This window comes from Crocuta crocuta, unplaced genomic scaffold (assembly GCF_008692635.1).
Source record: "Crocuta crocuta isolate KB4526 unplaced genomic scaffold, BGI_CrCroc_1.0 scaffold728, whole genome shotgun sequence".
Lineage (NCBI taxonomy): Eukaryota > Metazoa > Chordata > Mammalia > Carnivora > Hyaenidae > Crocuta > Crocuta crocuta.
In genome coordinates this window covers 169,533-196,870 of record NW_027528815.1, presented here as the reverse complement: position 1 = coordinate 196,870, position 27,338 = coordinate 169,533, and the positions used below count along the sequence as shown (strand labels likewise).

General features: G+C 44.9%; 1 long non-coding RNA gene across 3 annotated transcripts; it reads right to left on the bottom strand.

The window, feature by feature from the left end:
* Positions 1–100: 100 nt before the first annotated feature.
* Positions 101–24,497, bottom strand: LOC144224790 (uncharacterized). Of its 3 annotated transcripts, none has more exons than XR_013333139.1 (4): positions 24,448–24,497; positions 17,097–17,295; positions 5,207–5,304; positions 101–678 (listed from the first exon to the last, which is right to left on the bottom strand). It is a non-coding gene; the product is annotated as an uncharacterized LOC144224790 (long non-coding RNA). The 3 variants fall into 3 exon arrangements; XR_013333138.1 differs by lacking the exon at positions 101–678 and adding an exon at positions 2,451–2,497; XR_013333140.1 differs by lacking the exon at positions 101–678 and adding an exon at positions 4,426–4,580.
* Between the last annotated feature and the right edge of the window lie 2,841 nt (positions 24,498–27,338).

Genomic DNA, 27,338 nt, shown 5'->3' with positions numbered 1-27,338 from the left:
TCTCTCGCCTAGAAATAAATAAAACATTAAAAAAAAATAAATCCTTGATGCACACACTAGGTACCCATTTCATTTAAAAAATTTTTGATTTTAAGTCCAGTTACCATAACAGCATTATATTAGTTTCTAGTGGACAGTTGTTTTAATCAAGAGAGAGTTATCTGACACCATTTCTAGAATAATCCTAACCTTGCCCACTGCTTTAAAGTCCCATCGTAATTCTGTAGAAACCTGTGTGCTCCTTTGGCTCTAATTCCAAACTCAGTTCTGCTTTGTCTGGTGTACCAGTAACATGATGTTTTGTTTGTTGTGTCTTGAAAGTAGTCTAAAGACTGGAAAAGCCTAAATTGACTAAGCACTTGAAAATCCCTGGCTGTTCTTTCAAATGAGTTTTAGAGTCCTTGCATTAAGTTCCAGAATATAATAAATGCTGTTGTCCAGTCACTTTGAGGTTGGATTGAATTCAGACATCGATTTAGTTCTTCTGAGTTGCAGAATCTTCACTAAGATTTTCCTGGAAAATCCTTGTGCTCATAAGTGATTCCAAGGAAGATGTTTGGGGGTGTCCAGGTTGCTGTATAAGAGTGCCCTAGAAACTGGCTCAGGTGCCTTCTGGGTATGGGCCATGTCTATTGTGTGTTCTGATTTCAGATACTGGTTCATCTCGTGGAGGGTAACCTGAGAGAGGGTATAGGGAGAAGAAGAGGAGAAAACTCTGGAATACTGAATTGGATGAAGTTCCCAGACATCACTTATGGACTTGGTGTCCTGACCTGAGTCCAGCCCAGTCCTTGGGGATAGCAGGTTCTTAGTATTAAGCACACCTGAAATGCATCTTTCAGTAAGGCTCTACATTTTCATGGCACTTGGGACTCTTTCCAATGAGTCTTCCATACCTTTCAGAAAAGTTATACCATATTCTGCCCACTGGTGTTACAGGTCATGTACTGAATTTGTTCCTAAGCACCATAGAGTCTACATCACTACTTATGATTGATCTCTCACCAGTAGAATAGAAGGGCCTCAAGGGAAGGATCTGTTCTTTCTCCAATAGAGATAAGAGTACCTGACCAAGACTAGGCACTCAATTCATATGTCAAGATAGAATAGGGGCGCCTGGGTGGCTTAGTCGATTAAGCGTCTGACTTTCACTTAGGTCATGATCTCGCGGTTCGTGGGTTCGAGCCCCGCGTCGGGCTCTGTGCTGACTGCCAGCTCGGAGCCTGGAGCCTGTTTCAGTCTGTGACTCCCTCTCTCTCTGACCCTCCCCTGCTCACGCTGTCTCTCTCTCTCTCCTAGAAATAAATAAAACATTAAAAAAAAAAGAATAGATGGATGCATGAACGATTACATTTAATGATTAGTCAAATGGGAAATCCGACTGACTTAAAACTCTTATAAACAACCCCAAATGCCACAGAGTTGATCTGATTATCATTACCTTCCTGAAGACATGTAGGAATCTGCCAGTGTTCTTTCTGGGGGGAAAAAAAAGAAGGGGAAAAAAAAGGAGAAAGGAGTGGAGGGCAGTGGGGGAGAAGGTGGAAAACTGGGGATACACAGGTAAAAGCAGTAGATAACTAAATGCAATTTGGATATACATTTTGTAAATATACTGGATCTACACACACACATTCTTGTATGTACTTATTTATACCTGTAATAAGAAAACACAATCACACAGCAAACTAAATCAAATGAAAGCCAACCAATGGAAGAGGCTGATAAAAATGGAAGGTGAAAAAAATATGTAGAGTAAATAAAGAGGTGGTTCTTTAAGAAATCAAGATAGCAGGTAAACCACCAAGCAGCCTAATTAAGACAAAAAGAAGGCGTCGAGTATCTTTGAAAAGACAATGAAGAAATGATTACAGAGAGGGAAAGATGAGAGGAGGAATAATTAGCAGGACTCTGCAAATTAATGGAGAAACCTGGGTAAAAGGGATGGTAGTCTACACCATCGTGCATAAAATCACATCAATTACTTCCTCTCCACTTGATTCACATTTCCCTCCCCCACCTTGTTCTCATTCCTCTGCTTCTAGGATAGATCTCATTCTACATCTTCCTACCCAAATAAATAAATAACCATGAGAGAACACAAGTCCATTTCTGGAGGTGATGAATATGTTTAGTATCTTGGTTATAGTGATGGTATCACAAGTGAGTGCATATGAGCAAATTCATCAAGATGTATACAATAAGTGTGTGCAATTTGTTGTAAAAAGAGGGGGAGAGACAGAGAATATAAAGTTAATGCAGCAAATGTTAACCGTTGATGAATCTCAGTCAACAACTGATGAATTCAATTGATGATATATCATGATGCTTAATGCTGTGCTTGAATTCCCCCTCCCACCACCCCCACAGGTTTCAAATTGTATCAAAATTAAGTTACCTGAAAAGTTTAAGAGGCCTAGAAGCTGTGAGGATAGCATTTGCACATCACTACTTAGCAACGCACAATGTACTGTGTCAACTGAGAGAAGAGGCAGAACTGAAATAAAAACAAAATTATTTATTTGGGGTCTCAGAATTGCAGTTTGGGAAACACAGATATGGGCAGCAACCAAAATAGTATCTCTATACCACCTCACACCAGTCAGAGTGGCTCAAATGAGCAAATCAAAGAACTCTAGGTGCTGGCGAGGATGTGGAGAAACGGGCACCCTCCTACACTGTTGGTGGGAATGTAAACTGGTGCAGCCCCTCTGGAAAACAGTGTGGAGGTTCCTCAGGAAACTAACAATAGAACTCCCCTATGACCCAGCAATAGCACTGCTAGGAATTTACCCAAGGGATACAGAAATGCTGATGCATAGGAGCACATGTACCCCAATGTTCATAGCAGCACTCTCAACAATAGCTAAAACATGGAAAGAGCCTAAGTGTCCATCAACGGACGAATGGATCAAGAAGATGTGGTTTATCTATACCATGGAATACTACATGGCAATGAGAAACAATGAAATCTGGCCATGTGTAGCAACATGGATGGACCTTGAGGGTGTTATGCTGAGCGAAATAAGTCAGGCAGAGAAGGACAAATATCACATGTTTGCACGTATAGGAGGATTGGGAGGAACTTAACGGAGGACCAAGGGGGAGAAGAAGGGGGGAAATGGTGGGGGAAAGGGAGAGAGGCAAACCATGAGAGACTCTTGAATGCTGAGAAACAAACTGAGGACTGATGGATGTGGGGGGGAGGGGGGAGATGGGCATGGAGGAGGGCACTTGTGGGGATGAGCACTGGGTGTTATATGGAAACCAACTTGACAATAAACTATTTGTAAGAAAAAATAAATAAATTAACTAATTAAAAAAATAGTATCTCTACCCTCCCCACCCCCATCCAGGGAATAAAAGTAAAAGGTTTTTAAAGACAAAAGAGAACCCTTGTATACATCATTTACAAATAATTCTGATTACCAAGATTGGTGTTGGTGGCAGGAAACTAAACTTGGTGAACATAATTGGTTTCTAAAGCTATCACTAAGCGGGGTCTCTTACTATAGCAAGTTGCAGGTGTTTGGGCTGAGTCCCTGAAATATTTGCAGTTTGGCCCAGTTCAGACATTCATGGTTCTCCTACTAATAAGGATGTGCATAAGGCCCATCTCCTTACTGGTCTCCAGCTCCATTTTAAAACCCGTTGATATAAGTGAATATTTGATTTCACCTTTTGCAATGTAATATATTGAAGAAGATAATAAGAGGCCAAAAGTGAAACTTGGGCTTATGTCCATGTTGTGTTAAAAGTTACAGTAAAAGTTACAGTAAAACTCCAAGGAGGAAAGGAGGTAGGAGTGATATGTACCGGTCTCATCACATGTACCTAAAAGTGTAAATAAAATGCACGTGATTCATAAATGGGGAACTTGTAACCGCCAGCTCTTAGATGAACACTGGCAAGCCCATACTCTGCCCAGCTGAACTGCCCATAATAAATGGGAGCTCTTTGCATTGCCTGAGCCCACCTATGCAGTAAATATTAAAGAGTTCTGGGAGCACGTGGGTGGTTCAGCCAGTTGAGTGTCCGACTTCAGCTCAGGTCATCATCTCACAATTTGTGAGTTTGAACTCCACGTCGGGCTCACTGCTGTCAGGGAGGAGCCCGCTTCAGACCCTCTAAAGAGCTCTCTCTGCCCCTTTCCCACTAGCACTCTCTCAAAAATAAATAAAACATAAAAAAGAGTTTTGTATTCCAAGAGGACAGTGGAAAATACCTGCTCTGATTTAAATGCTATGGATGTGTTGGCAACTAACCCCCCCACACACACACACACCAGGCTCAAGTTTCNGAAAATACCTGCTCTGATTTAAATGCTATGGATGTGTTGGCAACTAACCCCCCCCACACACACACACCAGGCTCAAGTTTCTTTTTTTTTTTTAAGTTTATTTATTTTGAGAGAGAGAGAGCAAGAGAGAGAGAGAGCGAGAGAGCTCTCCAAACTGTCATCACAGAGCCTGATGCGGAGCTCGAACTCACAAACCATGAGATCATGACCTGAGCTGAAGTCGGATGCTTAACTGACGGAGCCACCCAGACACTGCCAGCCTGGCATTTCTGAGAGAATTCTGTGCAGGTAAGATGGATTCTGGATTAGAATATTTCCTGATTCCAGGGATGGATGCAACCCCTTAGGCCTGCATGCTCTTGGCATAAAGGGCCTCACATTATATTGAGGTGTAAAGAAACTCTTAGGTCTTGAGTGGTATTGGAATGTCACTCTAGAAAGATGTGTGCAACAAAACTCTATAAAATGACGTATGCTAAGAGTGGAGAGTATTTCTGCAAGGATGCAAGCAGATCAAGTCTCTGCCTCTAGGAGTGGTAGTAGAGCAACATGAACACCTGCCCCCGCTGTAGAGCCGAATGTTCTGGACCTTGTATCTTTCCCCCCACGGAACTAAAGGAAAAGGCTTAGCTCTCTGAGAGAGTTCTCATATGGCAGCACTTTCATGACATGGCTCCAGAAGCTACACCATGGCTCATGAAACATGACCAAATTGTATTTGTCAAGGCCACCCCTTCTCACTGGCAATGACTTTCACCCACTGCCTCCTACTCTGATTCTGTCTCATGCTGGGAGAAAGTGTGTGTCCTGGGAGGTGTCCTTCATCTCAAACCAGCTGCACTGTACATGAACACTATGAAAAGTAGCCTGAGATCCTCCTCTCCATAAGCTCATGTGACCACAGACCTTGAATCTGTAGGCATCTTGATTGACGATGTTCAAAATCAGAATTCATGGTGAGCACTGTGTGATGTACGGAATTGCTGAATCATTATGCCATATACCTGAAACGAATACAACATTATATGTCGACTATACTTCAATTAAAAAAATAAAAACAAAACAAAATTCAATGAAGGAAATTTGAAGATCTAATTCACTATATTAAGCAGTCCACAAATCCGGCAGCTTCCCACCTAGCAAGTATAGAGATGTTCCAAGGAGTTGTACAAAATGGAAAGTTTTCATAAGGAGAGGGGTGAGACTGCAGGATAGGACATCTTCTTTGGTGGGGGAGGAATAGTGTGGACAGGGTTTTTATCATGCATATGACCTCACTAGCACTGATCATCAAATTTCAGAATGACTTTTTAAGAGGTCACATTATAGAACCTTAAACATTTGCCCATCACTCATGTACTTGCCTGTGGTCTCTGGATAGCTGTATCGCCCATATAGGCTCTGTGCAGAACAGTTCAGAGGAATAAATCAATATAGATACAGAAAAGACAGGAAGAAGCTGATGATGGTCCTGAAGAAAATAACATCTGGCTCACATTTGGTATTCATGTAGGGACTCCGTGTGCTTGGCTTGGGTTTGTGTCTTTTTTTTTTCTTTTATACTTTATTGTCAAGTTGGTTTCCATACAACACCCAGTGGTCATCCCAACAAGTGCCCTCCTCCATGCCCATCACATGTCACTAAATTCAGCTTCTGACAAAATCTGCTAAAATTTTTTAAATGTTTGAGAGAGAGAGGAGGAGGAGGGTCGGAGAGAAAGGGAGACACAGAATCTGAAACTGGCTCCAGGCTCTGAGCTAGCTGTCAGCACAGAGCCTGATGCGGGGCTCGAACCCACGAACCATGAGATGATGACCTGAGCTGAAGCTGGACACTTAACTGACTGAGCCACCCAGGCACCCCTCCTGTTGGTTTTTTCTATCAGTGAGCCACAGCAAGACTGGCCTATAGTTCTTTCTTCTACTTAGTTTTTGTCTGATTTTGGCATTAAGATCACAGTGTTCTCATAGAATGGATTGAAAAGTAGCCCTTTTCACCATTTCATGGAAATATTACAATAAGATTGGAGTGACATCTCCATTGAAATTTTGGTATTTAGCCAATAATACCAATAGGGACTGATGTGTGTGTGTGTGTGTGTGTATGAGAGAGAGACAGAGAGACAGAAACAGAGACAGAAAAAAGCTTTCAAACTATGATTACATTTATTCAATAGGTATAAAATGATTTAAAGTTTGCATTTCTCTGAGAATCAGTTTTGGGGGTGCCTGGGTGGAACAGTCGGTTAAGTCTCTGACTTCAGCTCAGGTCATGAACTCACAGTCTGTGAGTTCGAGCCCTGTGTCGGGCTCTGTGCTGACAGCTCTAAGCCTGGAGCCTGCTTCAGATTCTATGTCTCCCTCTCTCTCTCTCTCTCTGCCCCTCCCTCACTTGTGCCCTGTCTCCCTCTCTCTGTCTTTCAAAAATACACATTATTTTAAAAAAGGAATCCATTTTGGAAATTTATGTTTTTCTAAGACTTTGTACATTTGGTACACATTTTTCAAATGTATTGGCATAAATTTGTTCATAAGATCCATTTGTTGTCTTTTCTATCTCTGCTGTACCTATAATGATGTCTTCTTTTTAATTCTTGATATAATTTTTTGTGATCTCTTTTTTCCTCGACAAATCTCACTAAAGGCTTAATCTTTTAAGAAATCTTTTTCTTTCTAAACTTTCTAAAAGTTGGCTTTTAGCTTTATTTCTTCTTGTCCCTATTTTCCCTTTCATTACATTCTGTTCTCATTCAGGTTACCCATCCATTGCTGTTATTGAAGTTTATTCTGTCATTGTTTCCGTAGAGAGCAAGATGGAGTCACTCCCGCCAAGGGTATCCAAGGGTACCGCAGGTAAGACCAGACATCACGGAAACCAGCGCAGGCTACCGGTACTCAGAACCAATAACCAGCAAAGCCAAGAAGGCCTGGGCTGCGGAGATCCGATAACCACTGGAACCAGAAGAGGCCTCCAAAGGCTCGAGACTGATTCAACTCTTTTAAAACAGGAGGACTTTTGCAGCCAAGGGTCAGACTCCCCAGAGACTGACCCTTCCATGTCTGATGGCATTTGAAAATGAGGCAAATGGGGCCAAAGTCTTTGCCTGACGGAGCTCTGAATATAACAGAGGCCCTCCACTGCTTGAACAGAAGAAGCAGGAAATGCCCAGAGCTGACCCAGGCCAGACTGAGTCCTCCTCACCACCACACTGTCACAGACTGATTTGGCGTTGGTTCGTCAACTTCTTCCTTTTCTTTTTTTTTTTTTTTAGTGTTTATTATTTTTGAGAAAGAGACAGAGCATGAGCTGGGGAGGGTCAGAGAGAGAGAAGGAGACATAGAATCTGAAGCAGGTTCCAGGCTCTGAGCTGTCAGCATAGAGCCTGATGTGGGGCTTGAACTCACAGACCACGAGATCATAACCCAAGCACTTAACCGACTGAGCCACCCAGGCACCTCTGGTTTGCCAGCTTCTTACCCCTTGTTGTATCTTGTTTGTTGTGTGACTTTGTCTTGTGCTTTGTGTTGTGTGTTGGGTGCTGTGCATGAAGCTAAGTGCCAGTGAAATGTCATTGAGTTTGGAATCCTGAACCTGCTTTGCATTTATGTTAACCTTGCTTTATGATTAAAAAAAGCTAGCATATGTGGAAAGACTCAATCTGTGTGCACCCCTTCATGGAGTGCTCATGATGGTTTCTAACTGAAGTTGGATTTTTTTTTTAAATGTTTATTTATTTTTGAGAGAGACAGACAGACAGACAAATCATGAGCTGAGGAGGGGCACACAGAGAGGGAGACACAGAATCTGAAGCGGGTTCCAGACCTTGAACTGTCAGCACAGACCCCTATGCGAGGCTCGAACTCATGAACCATGAGAACATGACCTGAGCTGACTGACTGATCCACCCAGGTGCCCCAGAAGTTGGCTTTTCTAATATAAATAATTAATGATGTAAATTTGCCTTGCGGTAATGCTTTTGGTATATCTCACAGCTTTTAATTTGTAGAAGTTTCCTTGTTACTTATTATCAAGCTTCATCTAATTTTATTGTGATTTTTGTAGACATTTGAGTTTAGAAGTATGTTTTAGATTTCCCAACACTGCAACAAATGATCATGTATATAAATCTTTTCATATTTCTGGCAGTCGGTTTTGGGGATACATTTTTAAAATTTATTTATTTTGAAAGAGAGAGAGAGAGAGAGAGCATGAGTGGGGAAGGTGCGGAGAGAGAGGGAGAGAGAATTCCGAGCAGTCTCCATACTGTCAGTGCAGAGCCTAATGTGGGGCTCAAACTCACGAGCCATGATACTGTAATCTGAGCCGAGATCAAGAGTCAGATGCTTATCAACTGGAGCCACCCAGGTGCCCCCAGGATAGATTTTTGAGAAGATTGAATCAAAGGGTTAATGCCTATGCAGTTTTGCTAGGGAGTCCCCAAATCCCCTCCATTTGGGGCTGATCGATGCTTCCTGAGCGATAATGTCTGAGAGACTCTGCTTCTGCACAACCACATGAACATAGTCTATTATGAAGCTTTCCAATTTTTTAAAGTAGTATCTCAGTTTGTTTTTTGTTTGAATTTCTCTTTTTTGAGTGATGGTAAGAGCCATTTGTGTTGTTTTTCTCTGAACTGTTTCTTCATGTTCCTAGCACATTCTGGTGGAATTGTTAGTAGTCTTTTCTTCCCTATATTTAGGAACTTTTTTATTACTTATAATTTCATGATATAAGATACACATTTTTCCCATTTTGTACTTTATCTTTTTTACTTTGTTTATTGGATGTTATGCCATGCAAAGTTTTCTATTTATATAATCAAATTCATCTGTATTTTGCTCGGGGTTCTTCTAACACTTAACAAGTAGTTATAGGGGCCCCTGGGTGGCTCAGTCGGTTAAGCATCCGACTTCGGCTCAAGTCATGATCTCATGGTTCGTGGGTTCGAGCCCCATGTCAGGCTCTGGGCTGACAGCTCAGAGCATGGAGCCTGCTTTGGATTCTGTGTCTCCCTCCCTCTCTGGCCCTCCCCTGCTCACGCTGCCTTGCTCTCTCTCTCAAAAATAAATAAAACATTTAAAAAATTTAAAAAAAGATACTAATAAGTGAGGATGTGCAAACTGGTAATCCCAGTTGTAAATGAACATACCACATATTTACATAATGCAACGTGGTTTTATGTGTTGCCTCATGGCTGGATTTTCCACCAAAAAATAGGATCATTTTTATATATAGTTGTCCCATTATTCCATAGGATGGTTTATTATACTTTATCCACTGAGGATCAGCATTCACATTGGTATCGATTATTTACTATTATCAATAATATCGAATGGGACATACCTGTATAGTCATCGGTTATTACATAAGCTAGATTTTTTTCTTTAATGATTGATCTTAGACTACAAAGGAAAAGGTATGGATATTTAATATTTTGGTAAAAATGAAAGATTGGTGTTCCAAAAAGAAGTCACTGATTTATGGTATCACCATCAGTATATGAGAGCTCCTATTTACCCACAGCCTTAATTGCAGATAATACGATCAATCATAATTAGTCAATTTAGTGATTGAGACATAATTTTTCTTTCTAACTTCATTTTCTCAAATTATTAGTGAGATTGTATATATTTGCATATATTTAATAGCCGTTTGTGTTTGAGTCTTCTATCACTTTCTTGGTCTTTAACCATTTCTTATTTGTAGAGAAATGTTATTTGTATAGTCTGTGGGCTTATTTGCATATGAGTTCCAAAGGTTTTTTTTTAAGTCTGTGTCTTAATTTTAACTTTGTGTTTTTTTGTGGTACTGACGCTTTCAATTTTTAAATTGTGCCAAAATATACATAACACAAAAAGTACCAACTTAATCCTTTTTTAAGTTTATTTGTTTATTTTGGGAGGGGCTGCAAGTGGAGGAGGAGCAGAGAGGGAGAGGGAGAGGGAGGGAATCCTAAGCAGGCTCCGCAGTGTGTGGGGTGATAAACTGAGGGGAAATTAAGAGTCGGATGTTTAATCGACTGAGCCACCCACCCAGGCGCCCCTGAATTAACATCTGCATAAAGTGTAAGAGGAGGGTCCAGCTTCATTCTGGATTCCATGAACATTCATGGCCTTTCTCCCTGCTTGTGCCTCAGCCTTGGCGGATGCTCCTGGTTCCCACTCAGTTTTGCCAAGCAGAAGCGGCCTGTCTGAAGCCCGAATGAAGGACCACTGGGTGGCGCCGCCGCCCCGTAAATGACAGCAAAGATAACTACGNTGGCGGGTTAGATGGCTTAATCTTCCCAAGGACCTAGAGGAGGCAGTGAGGCACAGAGAGGCCAGGTTGCTTACCCAAGGTCACACAGGTAGGAGGCAACGGAAACAAGACTCAAAACCATAAACCATTGACAGAAGTTACCAACTGTCCCTGCCTGGAAAGGGCTATGGTTATTTTTTTCTAAAGTTATGCCCTTCTTATTCTATGTATTAAGATGGCTTCCCTTTTAGGAAATGATGGAGAAAATGGATACGTTTTGTGTGTGTGTGTGTGTGTGTGTGTGTGTGTGTGTCCTTAATCACCAAGGGAAAACATTTCCTATCCATTACCTTTGTGCCGCAGTTTTCAGGCCCCAAATACTCAAGATTGAACATTTCCCTTAATGAACAAGCTAGAACGCTCGATTAGGACATTTAGGTTCACACTGAACCAACAGAATTATGCTGGTAATCCATTCCTACTGGGATAAACTCAATAGTGCAGCATATATACTTATATATGCACCAAACAATGAGAATTATAACAAAAAGGTGTTCATATCAAAAGTGGTCATTCACAAAGAGAAAGAGATAAATTTCAAATAGAATAAAAGATTAGGCTCTTGGATTATTTGATAATCAAGTTGAGGATGTGGAGTAAATCTTAACCTACTGAAGGAATAGAAAAAGTTCTGAATGGTTTCACATGAAATCAAGATAATAGAAAACTCCTTACAAATTTACATTGGTGACAAATTAGTTACTGTGATTTCCTTAAAGAGTATTAAAAGTTAATCAGTTCACAAAGAACACTCAAAATGCCCAGATTATGGACATTATCACATAATGACAGAAGTTCAGGAAATCCTTCCAAATTTGACAATCTCAAAAATTTAGATGGTGTTACAAATGATAATATGTGACACTGACGTTTGTTTTTTAAAGTTTATTTTGAGAGAGACAGAGCATGAGAAGGGGAGGGGCAGAGAGAGAGAGAGAGAAAGAGAGAGAGAGAGAATCCCAAGCAGTCTTCGTAGGGTCAGTGCAGAGCCCAATATGGGGCTCGAACTCACGAACCCTGAGATCATGACCTGAGCTGAAATCAGGAGACGAATGCTTAACTGACCTAGCCACCCAGGCATCCCAACAGTGACACTGTTTTCTAAACTTAGAAAGAACAAGTTTCTATCTACTGTGTTAGAGGAAAGACTGCAATCCTAGTTTAATTGTTCTGTAGAACATATTAGAAAAAGCATTGTCCTTTGGAGAACCGATCAAAGACCATGACATCAAAATAAGTAAATTTAAAAGAAAGTGTTATATGGATGGCAGGCAATACATGAAAACATCATTTTCTGGGTTTTGTAATAGCGCCAATATTTCGAAGTTTTCTTAACACTGCAGTTTGCCACTTTTGAACTGAAATTTGTTTTCATAGCTTTAACTTTTTCTTTAATTAAAAAATTTTTTAATGTTTTATTTATTTCTGAGAGAGAGAGACAGTGTGAGCAGGGGAGGGTCAGAGAGAGAGAGAGAGGCACAGAATCCGAAGCAGCCTCCAGGCTCTGAGCTGGCAGTCAGCACAGAGCCCGACACGGGGCTCAAACCCACGAACCGTGAGATCATGACCTGAGCCAAAGTCGGACACTTAACCGACTGAGCCACCTCGGCGCCCCTTAATTTCTTCCTTAAAGTGGTCTGCAAAACTGTGGCAGTTTCAGACCCTGTGAGATGCAGACTGGCACTTGTGGCCAGGCATCAACTCGTCCTGCCCCCACCCCTACTCCTCAGCCATAGACACCATCTTGTTCACCCCATAGTCCCGGTGTCCCCAAAGTGCGCAACACATACATGCCTGATGAATGGCTAAATCTTTTGTTATTCTTGGCTGTTGTCATTATTATTATTAGCAACAAAAAGGAAAGGAAGAGGATTCTGACATTTTGTTGAGGAAGTTAGGACGAGGGTGGCTTTGAACTTGTAACGCTAAGATGGCAGCTGAACTTGTACACCTGTGGGATATACTCTGGAGCAGAAGCACTAAAGAAAGTGCCTACACATCAGGGAAGATTTAGAATCATCCACCCTCATCTGAGATAAGCCTGTTCCCAAGGACTCTAATGAGAGGGACCAAGAGGAAGAAAAGTAACAGGCACCTTGGGGACATGAGAGTCTATGGAAGGCACCAGAGCCCACTCTGTAGGTGTAGACTGGGAGCCCAGAGGCTGCTGAGTTCCTGCTTCCCAGGAGCCACCTCCTGACCCCGCCAGACACTGCAGCTGTCCCCTGCGGTCCCCAGCACCCACCATGATGCACCGCGCAGGTGGGAATTGGATAAGAATTTGCTGATTGAATCAATGGTCCCCTTTGAGATGTGATTCTGTTGGTTTTGGATGTCTGTGGTCTTCAAGAATCCTCTACAACATAGATTCTTAACTTGGGTTCTAGGAAGCCCCTGAAACTGGATGTAAACTATAGGCTTGCACGTGCTTTTCAGGGGGAAAGCATCTATAGGACTCACCCTATTCTATACGGTTTAAGGCTCCCAAGAAATCGAGAAACACTGGGGAAAATGAAGAAGTGTGTACCCCTGGAAAAGTCATCCTAAACCACTGTTTTACAGAGAGCAGCCCTCCAGGACGGGAGGGGAGCTTTGGGATGGCCCAGTGGGGCTGAGCCGACAGACCCAAAGGTGAGGACCCAGACAAATGCCTGGATGGGACAACCGTGAGGTCCCAGCACATCCTCTGTCCTGCACTTTCCCTGGGATGGACCACAAAACGTCTGCAGACTTAAGTGCTTGTATGACCAATACCTGTTCATTGGTCCCGTACTAACTGAGGCCTCAGTCAGTGCCAAGCTCTGTGCTAGGTGCTGGGGACATGTGGGGGCTGGGTTCCCAGGAGAGGGGACACAGGACAGACTATCCACTGAGTGAGTCCGTCTTATTTATCTCCGTTCTCCAAGCTTTGGCGGCTGTACAGCACTCAGAAGGCTCTCGTTCATTAGCCACTGCCTTAGGCAATGGGACAGGAGAGTGGTTAATGCCTCTGGCATTTGGAACCTGGAAGCCTCAGTTCAAATCACAGCTTGTCCACTTAACATGCTGTGTGACCCTGGGCAGGTCGCATCACCTCTCTGAGGATCAGTTTCCTGGAATGTAGAGCAGGAACTAGCCTGGGGGCAGTTAAGAAGCTGATGGGTGAAAAGAGCATGACATGCTGAGTGCCTGTCCAGCTTTAGCTCTTGGAGTTAATATTGTCCCCATAATGTCAAGGAGCCCAGGTAAACCCTAGGATCTCCACTTGCCCTCTGGGGAATGGGAGGGGGGAGCCTCCCCAGATCACCTCTGTGCCTCGTCTACACTAGGAGCTCGGAATCAGAAATGGGGGTGTTGTAGGCGGCTGTGGAGCAGCATCTAGTGGAAGGGAAGGAAAAGTGAGTGTCACAAGGACATTTGGAAGAGAAAGTTCTAGAGGCCAGGACAGAGGCTGGCACAGAAGCCAGGAAAGCGACTGCATGAGCTGGCAGCCTCAGCATGGGGCGGGGGGTGTGTGTGTGTGGGCAGACAAGGTCCCCTTAACAGGATCCAGGACTCAGGGCCAGTGCAGGAGCGGCCTTCTCCCTCCCGACCTCCCTCCTGGCCTCCCCGGGTGCTGGGTCTCCGGGTCCGTGGGCTCAGAGGCCATCTTCCCTGTTCTGCTCCATCTGCACTGCGTCAAGCTAAGGGCACTGCCTCCAGCGCCCCCAAGTCCCCTGCGCTCGGGCCCCCCTGGGCAGGAGAGGGCTCTGTGCAAGGCACAGCTGGGCGTCCCCAGGGCTCCAGGCCCTCAGCAGCAGCTGGGCCTGCATCCCTCTGACACCAGGTCCTTCCTTGGGTTTCTGGCTATGCTGATCTCCGCAGGGATGGTCACTATGCTGTCCCTTCCCCTTTCCCCACCCCCAGCCCTCTCTCACAACCCTGCCCATAGCCCTCCCCCGTCCTCCTCTGCCAAAAGAGTCCAGAACAAACCAGTGCTCTCCCCTGTCCCTGTCTGCAGCCAAGAGCTGAGATTCCAGCAGACCGCCTCCCTGGGTGGTGAGGGGTGAGTGGGAGAAGCCGTGGAAAGCAGGCAGCACGGGCACAGGCACACAGGGAATGTTCCAGAAGAGGAAGCAAACATTGCATCTTCGTGAACACCATCAGTGAGAGGAGCAAAGAGTCAGTCCACTTTTTCCGAGAAGAGCATCTGCGTGTTTATGGAAATTCCTTGGTTATAGTTACCATTTCCAGGCCATTTTAAGGATGTCACTGGATCGGGGCGCCTGGGTGGCTCAGTCGGTTAAGCGTCCGACTTTGGCTCAGGTCATGATCTTCCAGCTCAAGGGTGTGAGCCCCGCATTGGGCTCTGAGCTGACAGCACAGAGCCTGCTTGGGATTCTCTGTCTCTGTCTCTGTCTCTCTCTCTCTGCCCCTCCCCTGCTTTCTCTCTCTCAAAAATAAACATTTTTTTTTTTAAAGGATGCTGCATGGGGCAACTGGGTGGCTCAATGGGTTAAGACCAACTTTGGCTCAAGTCATGATCTCATAGTCCATGATTTCGAACCCCACTTCGGGCTCTGTGCTGACAGCTCAGAGCCTGGAGCCTGCTTCAGATTCTATCTCCCTCTCTCTCTGCCCCTCCCCTTCTCGAACTCAGTTTTTCTCTCTCTCTCCCTCAAAACTAAATAAAAGTTTAAAAAATTTAAAAAACAACACTCATGTATAGCACCACCCATACATGCAAGCAGAAGCCCATCTTCCCAGAAACAACCTCTCACTGAGTTTAATTCCTTCACTGTTTGTGTTCCTGATTTCATAGGGTCACCACTTTAAGCCTCCAAAACTCACACCGACATCTTTTCAGGAAACTGTCTTCCCCAAAATGTTCTTAGCCTTTCCAGTTCAGTTGTTGAGAGAACCCCTCCAGCTCTAGAATTCTTTTTTTTTTATTTTAAATGTTTATTTTTGAAGGATAGAGACAGAGTATGAGTGGGGGAGGGGCAGAGAGAGTGAGAGAGAGACACACACAGAATTCTTAAGGACTCCCTTTCCTTGATGGGATAATGGTGGGGAGATGGGGGCTCTCCCCTATGAATAAGCCATAGAGGAGATACACCCAGATGTCACTGATGTGGGTCCCCTGGAGAGGAGGCTGTTTTGTCTGTTTTGTAGATCTGCCCCAGGTGTGAGCTGTACCTTTGGAGCACTCAGCCTTATAGCACAGAAGAGGAGGGTCCTGAGCACTCCCCATGGCTCTGGGGGAGACTTGGGTCTGAACACTAGGGCCCCCCCTCACCGGAGCACCCCCATGATAACCACGGGACCCAGTATTTATTAAGAATAACTGAGGGGCACCTGTGTGGCTCAGTCGGTTAAGCGTCCGACTCTTGGCTGCGACTCAGGTCACGATCTCTGTTTGTGAGTTGGACCCCTGCATCTGCTGACAGCACCCGGCCTGGTTGGGATTCTGTCTCCCTCTCTCTCTGCCCCTCCCCTGCTTGTTCTCTATCTTCTCTCAAAATAAATAAACTATAAAAACAAAACAAAACAAAACCAAACCCTTTTTTAGGGGCACCTGGGTGGCTCAGTTGGTTGAGCGTCCGACTTTGGCTCAGGCCACGATCTTGTGATCCATGAGTTCAAGGCCCACATTGGGCTCTGTGCTGACAGTGTGGAGACTGCTTGGAATTTTCTCTCCCTCTTTCTTTCTCTCTGCCCTGCCCCCCTTCTCAAAAATAAATAAAAACTTAAAAAAAAAAAAGAATAACCTGAGGTTAGAAGGCACTACTTCAAGTCAGAATCCCAGGGGCTCACCAGGGGAAGAGCCCTGTTATTGCAGAGTGGAGGCCCCAGGGTCGCCCAAAGCAAGGTTGAGCTTAGACTCATGCCCACCCTTGCCGATAGCCTAGCAGCCCCACATCCGCAGTGGGCACAGTGAAGGGCATCCCTGCCGCCCAGGGCCCCTCATCAACTGCCCGGGGCTTGGCTGGACACAGAACTGTCCATCAACCAGCTCCCTTCCCTCTGGTTCCAGATCTGTGACCCAGGGAATTCTGCTAGGAAGCCGAAGCTGACCTTGAAAGAGCAGCTGGCTTGCCAAGGTAGCTGGCAGCCAGCTTCCCGCACCCCGGGCCTTGTTTCTGCTTTGTCTGGATTCCTAGCACAGGCTGATCTCTGATGTCTGCATTCTACCAGGAAACTAGAGGCCCAAGACCCGTGAGGGAGCGTGAGGAGGAGGAGGAGGCAGAAGAAGCCAGGCGGAAGTGGGCCTTTTGCAGTGAGAATTCCACCGGGGAGCCAGGAGGGCAACAGGTCTGTACTGTCACCCTGGCCTATCCCGCCCCAAGCCCCACTCCTGTGGCAGCCCAGTCGGGGTGTCATTTCCTGGTTGTCACTGGAGACCTCCCTATCCTCACATCATTGCAAGCGAGGCATGAGTCTCCCTAACCTCTGCCTTGCTTGACCTTATATAGAAAAGGTTTCTTTCCTCCGCACCCTCCACATCTGTTCCCTCAGGTTCAAGTCCATGTAACTCACCGGGTCCTTGGTCGAGTGTCAGGGGAGATGCTCCGAAGTCCAGCCTAGCCCTGGGAACAGTCCCTGGGTGCGGTCCTACGGATCCACTCTTCCCACCGTGTATACCAACCATGCAGAGACACAGCATTCCACTCGCACTGCCTTCCCTCTGGTTCTGCCTCAACTTTGGCTGGTCTGAGGCTGTCAGATCCTGGTGATTCTACTGGAACAGAAGAGGGAGGCCGTGGGCACGTTTCCCTGCAGACTGGGAGCAGATGGATGCTCCACCGCTGCCTCCGGTTCCTCTCCCCGCCCCCATTTTCCTCCCATGACATGTCTGTCTTCTACATGTTTTATGAACAGTCTTGCTACTGCTCCTTCACATAATTCACAAAGGGTGTCTTTGCTCTGTACATCAAGGGTGGAGGAAGTATCCACTTGTATTAAGTGAAGGTAAGGCAGAAGGGTGGAGCCGGGTTCTTCACGGCTGGGGTTGGAGCAAAGGAAGGAGTCTGGAACGACCCACGTGGTGATGGAACAGAGATATCAGTGCCAACTTGTGTTTGGCTTAATAAAGACACACAGGTGAACATACACACATTTCCTGCCTCTGTCACCTGACATGATCTGGAGGCAACGACACCCCAGTAGCAAAACCACACCCGGCCCCCAGATCTTGGTTCCTAAAACCACTTTCCAAAGCAACAGTCCAGGGCTCCCTAGAGAAATTGTTGTTTCACAAGGAGACAGGATCCCCAAAATAGGCCAGTACTTTCAACTCCATCTGAGACCACACCCATAATCTCTATCATTATCATTATTATTTTATGTTTTGTGAAACATATTAACATATGTTCATAGTATTTAAGAAGCACACTACTGGGGAGCCTGGGTGGCTCAGTCAGTTAAGCGTCCGACCTCAGCTCAGGTCATGATCTTGCGGCTTGTGGGTTCAAGCCCCACGTCAGGCTCTGTGCTGACAGCTTGGAGCCTGGAGCCTGCTTCACATTCTGTGTCTCCCTCTCTCTCTGCCCCTCCCCTACTCTTGCTCTGTCACTCAAAAATAAATAAATGTTTTAAAAAAATTATAAATAAAAAATAAAAAAATAAAAGTCACACTACTGAGGGGTACCTGGGTGGCTCAGTCAGTGAAGTGTTTGACTCTTGATTTTGGCTCAAGTCCTGATCTCACAGTTTGTGGGTTCAAGCCCCATGTTGGGCTCTGCACTGTGTCAACATGGAGCCTGATTGGAATTCTCTCTCCGTCTCTCTCTCTGCCCACCCCCCACTCATGCTCTCTCTCTCTCTCTCTCAAAATAAATAAACTTAAATTTAAAAAAAAAGTCACACTACTGAAAAGAGGTCACAATTAAAAGTAAGTCTCCTTCCCATACACTAGTCAAGGGAGAGAGGCCCATTGGCAAAGAGAAAAAAGGTACATGGAGCTAGAGACAAAATCAACAGCTCAGAGATTGCAGGATGATGCCTGACTTGCACTTTTCTTCTTTTCTTTTCTTTTTCTTTCTTTTTTTCTTTTTTAAGTTTATTGCAGAGTCCAATGCAGGGCTCGAGCTCACAAATGTGAGATCATGACCTGGCCTGAAATCAAGAGTCAGACGCCTAACTGACTAAGCCACCCAGGCAGGCACCCCACTCTTTTTTTTCTATCAGATCCCCCCATATCTTCCATTGACTTAAGTGACTCAGTGTGAGCATTTTTTCTGTCCCAAGAATCTTGATTGAGATCTGCTTTAACACCTCAATAGAACAGTTTTACCACTTCTTTGGTAAATGAATGAGCCAATTACTTCCAAGGCATTTACACCCAGAGTCTCCATAAACACGATGCCCTTGGCTGCTCCTCCTCTGAGGTACAGTTGAAGACAGATAAACAGAAGTAACACTTCTCCCATTCTGCAGATGAGAAATGAAATCCTTATAACAATCTCAAAAACTATTTTTGCAGAAAAGGAAAAACTGGTCCTAAAATTCATAAGGAATATAAAGATTCCCCAAATGGCCAAAACCATCTTGAAAAAGAAGAACAAAATTAGAAGATTCATCATGCTTCCTTACAGTAATAAAAATGATAGTACGAATAAGAACAGCTATATAGATCAACTGAATAAAATTGAGAGTGCAGAAATAAACACATACATCTATGATCAATTGGGGTTTTTTTTAATGTTTTTTTAAAAATTTATTTCTAGGAGAGAGAGAGAGAGACAGCGTGAGCAGGGGAGGGTCAGAGAGAGAGGGAGTCACAGACTGAAACAGGCTCCAGGCTCTAAGCTGGCAGTCAGCACAGAGCCCGACGCGGGGCTCGAACCCACGAACCGTGAGATCATGACCTAAGCGAAAGTCGGACGCTCAACTGACTAAGCCACCCAGGCGTCCTCCCTGATCAATTGGTTTTTAAGAAGCTGCCAGGACCATTCAATGGGGAAACACTAGTCTCTTCAGCAAGTGGTGCTGGGACATCTGGATGTTCACAGGTGAATACAGTTGGGCCCTATCTCATACCACAAAGAAAAATCAACTTAAAATGGATTAGAGACCTAAATATAAAATCTGTAACTATAAAACACTTAGAAGAAAATATAGGGCCAAATACTCATGACCTTGGGTTTGGAGATGGGTTCATAGATATGGCGCCAAAACCACAAGCAACAAAAGAAAAAATAGACAGATAGGACTTCATAAAATTCCAAAACTTTTGGGCACTATCTCGATAGTCCACTATCAAGAAAAAGGCAACCCACAGAGTCAGAGAAATATTTGCAAATCGTATGTGTAACGAGAGTCTAATATCCAGAATGTGTACAGAATTTGCACAACTCACCAACAAAAAGACAGTCCAACTTAAAAATGAGCAAAGACTTGAACAGAACTTCTCCAAAGAAGTTTTACAAATGGCTCACAAGCATGGGGAAAGATGCTCAATATCATTAGTCATTAGGGAAATGCAAATCAAAACCACAGTGAGATATCACTTCACACCCACTAGGATGACTATCATTTTAAAAATGGAAAATAAGTTTGGGCAAGGCTGTGGAGAAATTGAAGTCCTTATACATTGCTGGTAGAAATGCAATGGTGCAGTCGCTACAGAAAATAATTTGGAGGCGCCTCAAAATGTTATATGTAGAATTATTACATACGACCTGTGACCTGTCTGTTCAGGTGGCTAAAACAAAGTACCACAGACTGGGTGGCTTAAAAATAACAGAAATGATTTATCACAGTTCTGGAGCCTGGGAAGTCCAAGATCAAGGCATTGGCAAATTCATGGTCTGGTGATTCATAGATGGCTATTCTTCTCATTGTGTCCTCACGTGGTAGAAGGGGAAATAAAGAGAGCTCTCTGGGGTTTCTTTCATAAGGGCAACATTCTCCTGACCTAACAGCCTCCCAAAGGCACCACTTCCAAACAACACCTCCAAAACATCTCCCAATATATAGGGATTAGGTTTCAACATAGGAATTTGGTGAAACATGAACATGCAGTCTTTAGCACTCAGCAACTACACTTCTAGGTATATGCCCAAGTGAAATAAAATATATTTGCCCACCACAAGAACTTGCACACAAATGTTCATAGTAGCACTATTCACGGCAGCCAAAAGGTGGAAACAATCCAAATGTCCATCAACTGATGAACGGAAAAACAAAATGTGGTCTATCCATGCAATGGAATATTATTAAGCCATAAAAAGGAAGTAGTGACCCTGCTACGACATGGATGCATCTCAAAAATATAACTGTAAAGGCACCTGGGTGGCTCAGTCGGTTAAGTGTCTGACTCTTGGTTTTGGCTCAGGTCATGATCTCACAGTTCATGGGATTGGGCAGGCACAGAGCCTGCTTGGGATTCTCTCTCTCCCTCTCTCTGCCTCTACCCTGCTCATACTCTATCTCTCAAAATAAAGAAATAAACTTAAAAATTTTTATTAAGAGAAGATTTTTATTAAAAGAGAAAAGTATAATTGTATGTGAAAGAAGCAAGACATAAAGGCTTCATGTTGTATCAGTCCATTTACACGAAATGTCAAGAAAAGCCAAACTCTTAGTAGGGACAGAAATCAGATTAGCGGGTGCCTGGGGCTGCAGGGTCAGGAAAATGGGGAATGACTGCTTCGTGAACACAGTTTCTTTTTGAAGTCAAAGAAGTGTTCTGGAACTAGATAAAGGTAATTGTTTCACAGCATTGTGAATGTACTAAATCCACTGAATTGTCCACTTTAAAATGGTTCAAATGGTGAATGTAATCACCATAAATTTTTTTAAAAGCTTGCTGCTAGACAGATGGTGTGGGCTGAAAGGATAAGAGAGAAATCAAGACTCTCCTGGTTTCCTCTGGGGAGTAACGGACTGCAGGAGCCTTGAGCACTCAGTGGGTTTCAGCTTCCACTGCATCCTTTCTCTTCTTTGCCTAGGTATGTTCAATCTCACCCCAGGGCCTTTGCACCTGCTTTCCCATGTGCCTGAATGATTTTCCAACACTTCTGGCCTGGCTACTGCCCTCTCCATTCATGTCTCAGCTGTGCTGTCACTCCTTAAACACTCTTCCACAAGCCTGACTGGCTCCTTCTCATCTCCTTGGAGTCCTCACCACAAGGCCCCTCCCCAATGTCATGCCATTCAGTTCACATGCTTCACAGCATTGGTGACAATCTGTTATTTTATGGATTTCATCACTTGCTTATTGTCTGTCTCCCTCCGGCTCAGATACGAGTTCCATGAGAAAAATAATGTCATATGGTCACCAGCTAGACCCCAAGACCTAACTTTACTCAACTGCTTGTACTCATTGATCCATTATCCCACAATTTCCCTTAAGTTCTTCTTTCTAGTTTATCTCTTAGCTCAGGCAAAAGATCCAAAGGGCACAGCATCCACTGATGGAAACTGGAACTACCCCCTAAGCAACAATGACCGCCTGGATGAAGAGATCTGGCAGTCAAGACCACTCAGATCAGTTTCGGCTTAACCACCAACTCATGCCCACAAAGACGGATGATGGGGTGACCCACAGAGTGGTCGACAGTTACCATTACCTCATTATAATATTAAAATTTCCATCCACAGAGGAGCACAAGCCTCATTCACATAACATGTCATGTATGTAAAGTCATGTATCCTTAAGGTGCACATGCAAACTTATGGCCACCTCTCCATATGATAACAATTCTCCCCTTTCTAAATGTTCATCCTGACCCTAAATAAAAGGAACCCATTCACCATTGCTTGTGGAATCACAGCTTCAGAAGTTATTCGCTGTGATCTACTTATTTGCTGCCAATAAAGTATTCTTTGTGGGACAATTCTATCCGGTGTAGTTTCTATCTGTGACTCACCAAGGAGTGAATTTGTATTAGTTTGGTTGCAATATGACTTATCTACATCATATCCCCAATGGTGGGCATATAGTGTGCTCTCAATAAAGACTTGAACAAAGGAATGAATGAATGAAACTTGCCTGGGAAAAAAATCAGGGGAAAAAAAAATCCAGTCTTGTTAAAATGAATTCAAGCAGATCAAAGTGGAGATTAGCAGTTATTATAAGGAGGAAATGAGATTTTTTTTGGCCCCAATTTTAGAAATATATCAGGATGAGATCATCTCATCCAATGACCTGGTACGTACCTAGCCCCCCAAAATGCTTTGCTACAACACTATTTACTCCATACTTGATCTGTTACAATGTTAAACCTGGCACAAACCTTTGAGATTAGATCCTAAGAAAATAATTAAGGGTGCTCTCCATTTACAATATCGTTTATGATAGCAAAACCTGAACCAAGCTAAATATGCAATAATAAGGGCAGCTGGGTGGCTCAGACGGTTAAGGGTCCCACTCTCTATTTCATCTCATGGCTTGTGGGTTCGAGCCCAGCATCGGGCTCTGTGCCGACATTACGGATCCTGCTTGCGATTCTCTCTGACTGCCCCTCTTCCGTTCATGCGCTCGCTCTCCCTCTCTCTCTCTAAGTAAATAAACATGAAAAATTTTGAATATGCAATAATAGAGGATAGTAAAAGCTCTGAATGATCCATATTTGTGAAATCCTTTTGTATATCTGAAAATTAATGATATAGATCTATATTTGTTAACATATAAAGATGTCTGTTTTTCGGAGCCTAAAAAGCAAGTTACACTTTTTTTTTTTTTTTTGCTATTCATGTTCATGGAAACAGATAAATATATTATCTATAATAATTGTATCAGGAAGATGTTTTCAACTTCCGGTAAGAGAAAACCCTAAGTCAATGAGCTCGCGTTGAGGAAATTAACTTTGCAAAGTAAGAAAGCCAGAGTCGAGGAGCTCTGATCCCACTTCTCTGTGGGTCTCCTGGCTCTACTCACCTCGCTGTGTTGGCCTATCCTTCCGGCGGCCAGACACCGGCAGCGCGTAAAATGCCAACACCCCAGATGGGAGGACTGCACTGAGGGTCTCTCTTTAAGAGCAAGTGCGTCTTTCCCAGAAGGCACCGTGCTGACTTCCCTTATATCTCATTGGTCAGAACTGGGTCACATGCTCACATCAAAATCAATCACTGACAGAGGGGAGGGGAGCACCATGATTGGCTTGGACCAGTCAGGACCTACCCAGGATGGGGAAGGGGGTGCCTCCTCCCAGGCAAGAGGAGAAGGGTGGATGCCGGGGCAAATTCATTTTCATTAGGAAGACGGGGAGGAGAAAGGATCCTGAGGTGTCAACTCTTATCAGTAGGGGTTCTCTATTGAAACAGAACCAACTGGACTTATTTTCATTTTTTACAAGGAATTGGCTTATGTAGTAATGGAGACTGACTAGTCCCAACATCTGCAGTTGGCAAATGGGAGACCCAAGAGAGCTAATGGTGTAATTCCACTGCAAGCCTGTAGGCTCGAGCCCCAGGAAGAGCTGGGATTTCTGTCTGAGTCTGAAGGCCCCAAAAGACAGATGCTTCAGCTCACGCAGTCGGGCTGGAAGAGTTCCCTCTAACTCGGCCTTCTTTGTTCTACTCAGGTCATCCATTGGTTAGCTGAGGCCTCCCCACACAAGGGAGGGCCATCTGCTTTACTCAAATGTGAATCCCATCTAGCAACACCCTCACTGACACACCCAGAGTCAAATTGCACCAAATATCTGGCCACCTCGTGACTCTGTCAAGTCGACACATAACAACTGGCCATCACAGCAATGAAAAGCAAATGCTACACGGGGCCCACAAGACGATGCTAAGTACGATTTCTCTGCAGAGCAAGTTGGCTAAGAGCACCTGGGCTTGAATCCAGCCTCTCTAGGTTCTAGCTACATGTCTTTGGTTAAGCTGTTCAACTTCTCTGGGCCTTCAGTGCAAAATACAGATAATGAGAGGAACTTACATCATGGGGTTGTTTGGCGAATTAAATGAGATAATATGTAAGACGTTCCCAGTGCCAGACACATTGAAGCACTCGAAAAATTCCAGCCACTCGTATCATTATTATTACATCAAGCATTGTGAGGTCATCTTTCGGGCAGTTATCAGCACATTGCATCTCCATTCCAATTCTCCCTCCAATGTTTGTTCCTCTGTAATAGGCAGGGATTCCGAAGCATTTTTAATTTATACTGAGCACTTTGCTGAGCTTCCTTAAGGGAGGCCACAGAAGGGGAATGGCAGGAGAAAGCGACTTTCCCACTGGTTCTGGCTGCTGCACCATTGGTCCGCACAGCAAGTATGAGGCGTAGCCCGGGATGCAGGTGTCAGATGAGTCTCAGACCCCGGGAAGGCTTTGGCACGCAGCAGTTTTTCTGCTTTGGCCTCAGGTAGCATCCAGTACTTCCCAATCTGATTCTAAATGATGGCGCCTATAAGTGGTGAGTGCTCTAACTGCAGCAGACGCAGTCGGAAGATGAGCCCGTAAGGAAGGTAGGAAGGTAGGGGTTTGCTCAGAAACCCCGAGCAAACCCTGCCAGGTCCCACCCGTGCCCACCTTCTGCTTCTACTAAACCAAACACTACCCAGTCCTTTACTTCAGAAGAAAATCTCCAGGCTTTCATGGAAGGACCAGCACAGGTCAGCTTCTCAGGCTTAGCGCTTGGCAGGGAAAGGAGAACCGTGAGTTTTGAAAAATGGTTTCCCAGAGTGATGCGTAGGCACCCTACTTTTCTAAAGTACCCCAGTTAACTTAGGGGTACAGTCAAGGGGGAGAAGCACTGACTCAATCTCTTGGGCCCTGATGTCAGAAATCTGGCTGTGGCTCACTTGCTGTGTAAAATTTGGTTTTGGCTCTAGGTTTGGCTTTCTTCTCACAGGATATTAAAAACAACAGGATATTAACAGGATATTAAAAACAACAACAACAAAAATCACAGTGTGGTGGGGGTGGGGCAGAGCCAATAAGATCAAGCAGGCAACACCTAAGCCCTTAATGCAGTGGCTGGCACAGAGTAGCTCCTCAATATATGGTTCTTTTTTTTTTATTTTTTATTTTTATTTATAGGAGAGAGAGAGAAAGACAGTGTGAGCAGGGGAGGGTCAGAGAGAGAGGGAGTCACAGACTGAAACAGGCTCCAGGCTCTGAGCTGGCAGTCAGCACAGAGCCCGACGCGGGGCTCGAACCCACGAACCGCGAGATCATGACCTAAGCGAAAGTCGGACGCTCAACCGACTAAGCCACCCAGGCGCCCCTCTCAATATATGGTTCTAATATATGGGGGGTTGGGGAGGGATTGGCTACCAAGCAACCATTTCACATTCTCTGGGCTCCCTGGGGAGTCGCCACACTCTCCCTGGTGATAGTGGGGTGGTGGGATTGTGGTTGAGAGCCCCCTTGCCCAGCAAGGAACAGGCGTGTGTCTCATGCCAGGCTGATAGGATGCTCCCTTCTTGGAATGGGAACCTTCAACAGCTGGAGCTCCTTCCACTTGAGCGGTGGCACCCTAACCATGCTGTCCTTGCCAGGGGATTATTCCCAAGGGTCTCTCTTTCTGGAGATACCTTGCTTTCAACCCAGTCCTCCAAACCCCTTGGACTCTGGAAATGCCCATTATCCTTCCAGCTTACTTTCTGTTCCCTAAGCTATCAAAGTCATCTTCTCTGGCTTATGGCACTGACAAATGGAAAAGAGGGGACTCTGAATTGCCTCAGTGAGAGGGCACACTCTAAACTGTCCCCAGTCCTAGTGACAGGAGGGCTGAAACCTGGGGGGCTCTTGAGGGCAGGACGAAAGTCCTTTAAGTGGACTTCAAGGCCTTAACACGACCTTGGCTGACTGCCAATCCCCCTAGTTCATGCCACTTCAGCCCCTCTGGTCTCCTAGATATTTGTCACACCCAGTGCCACACTCCTACCTCAGGGCCTTTGCACTTGCTGTTTCCCTTGCCCGGAATGCTCTTCCTCCAGAAATCCCCCAACCTATTCTTCTCTTCTTACTTCAAAAATACAAACCCCACCTGTCTGCACTCTCCCTGTCTCCTTTGCCTACTTAATTTTTCTCCAGAGACTTCCAACATACCACATCATCTGCTTATTTATTTTGCTGTCTACCTCCTAAGCCCTGCGAGGACAGGCTTTTGCCTGTCTCACTCACTTCAGTATCCTCAGTACAGTAACCTGGCACGTGGTAGATGGTCAATAAATGTTTGTAAACTGGAGTTGCAGTCTGGGTGGACGCTGTCAGGAACTTGGTGGAAAAAGTGTTGGTCCTAAAGAGTCTTGGAGATCCTGGCTGTCAGGATCCTGGCTGACAAGTCCTGGGAGGATCCCACTCTCTCAGTGACCTGCATGTGGGGGAGGGAGCCACTTCAGGCCGGGCCGATCCTGGATGGAGAGCCACTATATCTTGGAAGACTCAATAATAATGATGATGAGGAGGAGGATGATGATGAGGATGATGATGGCAGCTTTACGGTGGGTGGCCTTTTTTGCTAGGTCTCTGTTAAGTGCTTTACATTCACTATCTCATTTATGTCTCAGCATTCCGATTAAGTGATCCTATTATATTCATTTTAAAGATGAGAACACGGACGCTTGGAGAGTGTCAGTCGTAGGCCCCACAGTCTCCCGCCGCTTCCTGCAGCCTGGCAAGGAGCGGACCTGGAATAAATGATGCAGCTCTGCCCTGCCCAACTGCCCAATAGAGGGGACGTGGGACCCGGGGCGCTGGGCGTGGGAGGCGGGGCTGCCCGCAGAGGCGGGGGCGCTGGTGGTGCGGGGACCCGAGCGTGCGTCCCGCCCAGAGGACCCTCCCGCCCGGCAGGCGCGCGGGAGCGCGGCGGCGGCGGCTCT